Source organism: Zingiber officinale, chromosome 9A (genome assembly GCF_018446385.1).
Source record: "Zingiber officinale cultivar Zhangliang chromosome 9A, Zo_v1.1, whole genome shotgun sequence".
Lineage (NCBI taxonomy): Eukaryota > Viridiplantae > Streptophyta > Magnoliopsida > Zingiberales > Zingiberaceae > Zingiber > Zingiber officinale.
The window spans coordinates 74,723,344-74,729,343 of NC_056002.1; positions in this window are offsets into that span (position 1 = coordinate 74,723,344).

The window sequence follows — 6,000 nt, forward strand, 5'->3', positions numbered from 1 at the left end:
AACCATTGTTAGTACTTATAACCAGTCCTCGTGGGATAGATAATCTTTATTACTAACGATAAATCCGTGCACTTACGGATCATAATAAGTTTTTGGTGCCGTTGTCGGGGACTGCGTCTATAACATTAGTGAAAGTCATATTAGATTAGACTAAACTTTGTTCTTTTTCTTTATCTTTGCCTTTTTCTAATACTTTGCATTTTAGATATAAATAATTTTATTTTTCTTTACTTTCTGCATTTTTATTAAAATGCCTAAAAATATATATATAATATTTTTCACTCTTTTCTTTACTATATTCCATATCTTGTTCTTGTATGCGAAGAGCTAACCTTGCAGGAGATTCAACAACCCCACATGTCTGTCTATTCCGCACTCCCGGTCTGTTCAGATAGGGCATGATGTTAAGACCATTAAAGGATTATGGAGCCCCGAAGTGTGCTAAAGGGCTAGGGCCCATTGTGTTTCCAGAAATCCCAGCGAAGAACTTTATGCTCAGACCTTCGTTCATCTCCAAAGTTCAAGAAAATCAGTTTGGGGGATTAAATTTAGAAAATCCTTACTTGCATCTCCTAGATATTCACAATTATTGTAATACACTAAGAGTTGAGGGGGTTCCAGCTGATTCAATACAACTCATAACTTTTCCATTCAGCCTCAAAAGTAATGGGAAGGTTTAGTTCAACACTCTGCAACCGAGAAGCATTAGGATATGGGATGAATTAGAGATAAAATTTTTAAATAGATACTTTCCTCCAAAAAGGACTGCTCAATTGAGGGATGAGATTCTGCACTTCATGCAACGTGATGAAGAAGCACTTCATCAAGCTTAGAATAGGTACTTATCAATTCTATATTAGTGCCCGCAACACGGTATTGAGAGTTGGTTGATTCTTCACGTATTTTACATTGGACTTTCGTTCCAGAACAAGTGCCTTCTGGATGCAACAACAGCTGGGGGGCCACTCATGAAAAAAATTTTGGATGAAGCACAAGAAATTATCCATATGGTGGTATCAAATCTCAACGAGTGGTCAGGACAAGATGTGTTAAACTTATCTCTACACCCGATCGAAGCAGGAGAGGATATAGGAGTGTCGATCGACGAAAATAAGTTAAGACACGTAGGAAATGAGGTTCAAGAAGAATTAGAGGAATCCATCATGTTGGTGCAGCAGGGACGGCATGAGGGGAGGGGTGAATTGCCTACAAAATAAAAATATCCTCCTCAAAATTTCAACTCAAAAATTAGCAACAATAATAAAAGAAATAACAGTAATAAAAGAAAAGAAATAAAACTCAGAGAGTTGATTTGGTTATAACCAAGAAGGTTGTTAATCCAAGGCGGTTGAACAGGCGCACTAGAAAAGTCTCCTTCTCTGAAGGCGGAGAAGTCTTTTACACACTAAAAGCTCTTATAAGTTGCTAGGAAGTTGATACAGAGTTGATTCAATAATTTCCTAGCTCCAAGGGCCTTTATATAGCTCCTGGAAATCCTGTCTCGAGTGTTGAGGGCGCCTCCAAGGGGTTTGATCGGATAAAACTCTATCCAATTGCAAACGACCACTTTGGCCAAGTCGAAGGCGCCTCCAATGGCCTTGAAGGTGCGTTGGACTGGTTGAGGGTGCCTTCAGGAATTCGTTGAAGGCGCCTCCAGCTAGCTTTTCCAGCTCCTTTTGACTTGGTCTCTTCTTCCGAGGCTCCGATTGCATGGGTGATTGCGGCCAACTGAAATAGGGCTCACCCGAACCCAATTTCTGGCCTTCTCCTCGAGCAGGCTTCCGACCCGGCTTCTCGTCCCTCGAACGCCGCGCACGTTCTTGTCATCCACCGGTGTACTCTTCCGCAGGTCTATTGTCCTTTGGACGCACCTAGCCCGTCGGCTCCCTTCCCGTGTCATCTTTCTCGCTAGCTACATCTTCCGCTCATCTTCCTACGATCCTAAGCTCCTGTACACTTAGACACAGGGACAAATAACAGACAGGACCTAACCTAACTTAATTGATCACATCAAAACAACCACGGGGTCCATCAATCCCCTTTTTTTTTGTATGCATCAACCCAAGTTCAAGTTAGGGAAAAAAAAGTAGTAATGTTAAAGAAATTACTAAAGTAACATTTTAAGCAAAAAGATTGCAATTACAGAATTTGCAATACTAAGTTAAAAAAAAATTGACTTCCCTAACTCCCCCCTAAATTTGTACCAATTTCTCCCCCTTTGATCACATCAAAAAAAAACATGGGGTATTAATTATCAAGCAAAAAATTCCAAGTTTAAAAACAAATTTCTTAAGTATTACTCAAGTTTTAAAATAGATCAGTTTCAAAAGAAATTCAAAAAAAATGTTCTAGGTAAATTTGCTAACTTAGGCAAAAAAAAATTATTTTTTAGAGTTTCTCTAAGTATAACAATATTTTTGACAACTTTAAAAAATGTTTGAAGAACTTTTTATAGCATTATTTAATTCTAATTTTAATGTTTTACCAGAAAGTTAATTAAACATTTTATTTTAATATTTTGGCTTCCAGGTCGTGGCGAGGCACTAGGTCTTCTTGGTTATTGGAGCAACAACCACTTCCTTAGAAAAAGGCTCATAAAGAAATTTTAACGTTTAATTTTCCCGCTGAAAGCTTTAAAAAAAATTTAGTCTAGTAAAGATTTTAGAACCCAGTAAAGGTTCCTTTCTACTGGATTAATTAAGAACTTTATATAACTTTTGAGAACTTTCCTAACTTGTTTCTGATATTTTCTAATGTACTAGTTTAATTTTTCATATAACTTGAGTTTTGATTTTGGAAATTTATTTAAGCATGCATAATCATTTTTTAATTTTTCAATTTCTCATTCTCTAATTTTAAATTATCGTACATTTCTAGTGGGCATACTTTTGCTAAGTTTAACTTCAACTCACTATTCTCCTTTTCTAATTTAACTAAGTCTTTAGTGAGAACTTTTATGAATTGAAAGGACTGCTTGGGAGTCAGATTACGTACCTGACTTACCTCTATATCTGATGCTCCCCCTTTATGACAGCTTTCTTCTTCTGATGATCCTCCCCCTTAATCTATGCTCATCTCTGAGCTAGTTTCTTCTAAAAGATGGTTGGCCATCAGTGCTAATCCCAAGAATGCTTCGACTTCTGATTGCGAGGATGATGATTCATCCCATGTAGCCTTCAGACTCTTGCACTTCGAGGATGTCGACCTTTGATACTTCTCCTTGTCCCTTTTCTTTAGTTTCGGGCAGTCGTCCTTGATGTGCCCTTCTTCATTGCAGTTGTAGCATCAGATCATCCTTTTGTTGCGTTATTGTTTCCTTAATTGCGATCTAAATTTATTAGTTTTAATAAATTTATTTATCTTCCTTACCAATAGCGCTGCTTCAGTTTCATCGATCAGCGCTTCAGAGTCGGGATCATCCTTTTCGGCTTGTAGGGCAATATTGAGATTTGGATTCTCTACTTGTTTAGGCTCTGCAATTCGAGACTCGTGAAGTTTGAATATAGGAAATAGATTTTCTAAAGTACTTACCTCAAAGTCCTTAGAGATGTAGTATGTATCTACTAAGGACACCCATTTTGGACACGATCTACATTTTAAGGCGGGTATTTCTTCCATGACCTCTATGTAGATTTTCTTGTACTTAGTGCATGGATATTATGGGATGAGTTAGGCTGCTTTATCTTATATCCTGATTGGTTGTTGTTTTTCCTGCATGATACTTATGCTTGACCCTTGTGATGATCTATGTAATTCATATACAGTCTCCACTCTTGATATCTACTCTGTTGTGATTACACGTGTAGAGTATGTCTTGTAGGGATTGTTGAGTTGTTTGTATTATCATGCCGATTGTGCATATGACAGGGATTGTACGTAGGATGGTATGTGTTATAGGAGTCATCATGTTGACCCTACATTTGCATGTTGTATGTACACACGTGTTTGGTTACGTACTTTTGGAGGAGTTGTGTTGATTGTATGTTTATGGTTTATACACGTGTCTGATGTGTTTTTTATTGGAGGATACATGTTGATTGTACTTATACTTTTGTGTACATGTGTCTGGTGGGATTATTGGAGTTTTGGTTGATTATACATGTGTAGTGGGTACATATGTTTGGTGGGATACATGGAGGTATCGTGACGATTATACTCATGTTGGAGGTATTTATGAGGTTTGGGGTGGTTGCATGGATGATGATTATATATATATATATCATGTTCATCATTCATTGCATCTGATGACCATTATCTCCCTTGTGGTTGAGAGAGTCATCAGTTGGTTTGGGGAATAGCACCGCACACTCGGCCACTCATGGGTAGTGGTAGCTGGAGCAGTTGCTGCTAGTCCTGTCGTGCCACCCGGTCACGAGGTTTTTGTGAGATCTGGCGTTGTGAGCAGTCAGGGATCCTGATGCTATGTAGCTAGATAGCTATTAGCGGACTGTCCGCCTCGACCACTATATAGTGGGCTGGAGGGTAGTACAGTCGTCACAGACCCAAGCCTCTCGGCCATACAGGGGTCGTGGTATCTGGAGAGGTGGCGGGGGTGACCATGGAGCATGCATGCACTTTTGCATATGATGCGCGGTGCATCTGGGGGTTATATTTGCATACATGCCTAGTAGATACTAGTTGCATGTGATTGTCGTTGTTGCACTTGTTTGAGATATGATTGTTGCATTTGGTTGCCATGCTACATACATGTCATTTATTTTACATGTATATGCAGTCGTATCTATATTGCACAGGTGTCACGGGTATATCTGTTGCAGATCCGGTGAGTTTATTGATCCTTGTACCATGTGTCGATTCCAGATTGGGTATGTATCTGTCATTATGTTAGTTGTGGTTTGTACAGTTTATATGTCAGGTTATTATGTCAGATATGTTTAGGTGCATTAATTATGATAGTATGGTCATGTTCTTTATTCCCTAGTGAGACTGTATACTCGTGATCTCCATGTTGTTTATGGACAATGCACTATCTTTTCTATTACCCGCTGAGTTACCTATACTCACCACCGCATGTATACATTTATGTTTTCAAGTAGCCTGTAGATGGTTGGTGTCGCTCGGAGTATCCTGCCTGCCGGGTCCTACATCACATCCGAAGATCGTGATTGTTTTCTTTTATATATTCTTTTCTTATATTTGGCATTGTATTTGTGTATAGCCATGTGGCTATCCTATGGTTTTGGTGTTGTATTTGTGTTTAAGCCGTGCCGGCATGCATTGTATTTATTTGTGTTGTGTGGGCTTTCCTTCGTTTTTCCGCTGTGTTTTAGTACAGCCGTGTGAGCTGTTTTATATATAACTGCGTGGTTGTGTTTGTTTCATTCCAGCCGAGTGAGCTGTTATTATAACTGTGTGGTTGTGTATATAAATATTCCAGCCGCATGTGGCTGATGTATATTTTGTTTGTAGTGATGCTTCATATTGTCACCGGTACAGGGGAGATGCTGTCGGATTTTTGTCTGGCAGGGACTCCTTTGGGGGCGTGACAAGTGCTAATCCCAAGAATGCTTCGACTTCTGATTCCGAGGATGATGATTCATCCCATGTAGCCTTCAGACTCTTGCACTTCGAGGATGTCGACCTTTGATACTTCTCCTTGTCCCTTTTCTTTAGTTTCGGGCAGTCGTCCTTGATGTGCCCTTCTTCATTCCAGTTGTAGCATCAGATCATCCTTTTGTTGCGTTATTGTTTCCTTAATTGCGATCTAAATTTATTAGTTTTAATAAATTTATTTATCTTCCTTACCAATAGCGCTGCTTCAGTTTCATCGATCAGCGCTTCAGAGTCAGGATCATCCTTTTCGGCTTGTAGGGCAATATTGAGATTTGGCTTCTCTACTTGTTTAGGCTCTGCAATTCGAGACTCGTGAAGTTTGAATATAGGAAATAGATTTTCTAAAGTACTTACCTCAAAGTCCTTAGAGATGTAGTATGTATCTACTAAGGACACCCATTTTGGACACCTTGGGAAGGCGTTGAA